The sequence below is a fragment of the Gavialis gangeticus genome, unplaced genomic scaffold (genome assembly GCF_001723915.1).
Source record: "Gavialis gangeticus isolate Ggan-Ray unplaced genomic scaffold, GavGan_comp1, whole genome shotgun sequence".
Classification (NCBI taxonomy): Eukaryota; Metazoa; Chordata; order Crocodylia; family Gavialidae; genus Gavialis; species Gavialis gangeticus.
Genome location: NW_017729027.1, coordinates 26,739,145 through 26,740,832, shown reverse-complemented (window position 1 = coordinate 26,740,832; position 1,688 = coordinate 26,739,145). Strand labels below are relative to the sequence as shown.

The following is a 1,688-nucleotide window of genomic DNA, read 5'->3' as shown; positions in this document are numbered from 1 at the left end:
TACTGGACCAACTGCATAGTTAGGATTAGTTAAACAAGCTAAAAGTTTTGTCTAACTTTACCCAAATATGCAGTTGGTCCAATAAAAGATAATACCTTAAAAAAACCCATCCCCTTTACATAATTCCAGGACAATCATGGCCACAACATCACTTTAACATTACCATAACATGGAGGATCTATGCAATGACTACTAGTTAAGTTGAACCACCAACACACAGCAAAGGAACACAAAACGTACCAGAATTGCTCTTATATAACAGAAAGAACAGACTAAAAATGCTAGACAACTAGAAAATGACAAAAGGTCTGACAAGCAAATAAATCATATAGGATGGACACAGGGAAGGAAAGGTCATTCTGAAGGGGAAAAAAGGCCCCAAATGGTGAAATAATATTCTGTTAAAGTTGCTGCTTCCTTAATTCACATCAGAAGCCAATTATTGGGTCAAACAATGGGTTATTGGGTCTACCATTTAGGTAGTCTCTCTGTATACACACTAGATGCTGATGTTATTCTTTACTGCTTTCTTGCACCATGGTTCTTATATGAGAGAGGGAAAAGTATCAACTTCTGAGCTGAATAAGGGACATTTTGTTGCACAAAAAAAAAAACAATGGGGTTGCTGCTATCCACATACATACAGTTCTCTCTAGACTGCATATAGTGGAGACTCAGAATTCCCAAAAGGGAACACAGAAGAGAAACACAGAATCATGGAAGGATGAGATGATGAATGAGGCAAAAGGACATGATTTTTGAGTGAGTGCCAGTCAAAGTTGAAAGAAGATGCCTGAAGGAGTCATAAAGGATTGAACTCCATGACTGAAGAGAGTGCCTGAGCTGGAGGGATGAGGTTTTATGGACCTGGAGCACTGAAGAAAATGCTGACCGAATCCAAAATAATGTTTTAAGGAAATGGAGGCAGAAAACAACATAAAAGGGTGTTACTGTGTTCCTGTAAATCACTGTGCTGTATGAGTACAACATATTTTGTTTTAGAAATTCCTTTGAAAAAAAATCTATATGGCTTAATTATTACCTATTCTTTTCCTTAAAAGTAAAACTACAAGCCAAAATGTTTGCAAAGATGAAGCCACATAAGGAAGTAGTTAAGATACTGGGCAGTTTTGAGGGAATCATTGCTGGTCTTGGAGTGTAAAAGTCCCACTATAGGCTACTGAAAAGTAGAGGCAGAGAGTTCATCATAACAGGTATGATGTTAGCACAAGGAATGGAATACAGGAAGTACGGCATGCTGATTATATCCATCAAAATAAAGTCAAAGCCAGCTGTTGGCAGATGAAAGATAAAACAAAATTAGGAACATTAAATAAAAACTGGTTCATACCTTTGGTGAGCAAACGAGAAAATTTAATCTAGCTTACTAATAATAAAGTGCAAAATGTGCTAACGATTTATTAATGTGTGTAACGCACAAAGTAATTTTGTAATTTGAGTCAGTGGAAATTATTTTTCTTCTTATAACAAAGGTCCATAAATTCCAGATAGTATCACCTAGTCTGACTTAATATATGTGGGCCTCTGGGATAGAATTACTGTTTAAGTCATTTCATAGTTTCATAGTTTCTAGGGTCGGAAGGGACCTGAGCAGATCATCTAGTCCGACCCCCTGCCATGGCAGGAAAGAGTACTGGGGTGAAATGACCCCAGCAAGGTGTTCATCT

General features: G+C 37.3%; 1 pseudogene; it reads left to right on the top strand.

The window, feature by feature from the left end:
- Positions 1-1,688, top strand: part of LOC109299826 — a 309,233-nt pseudogene that overhangs the window by 306,527 nt on the left and 1,018 nt on the right.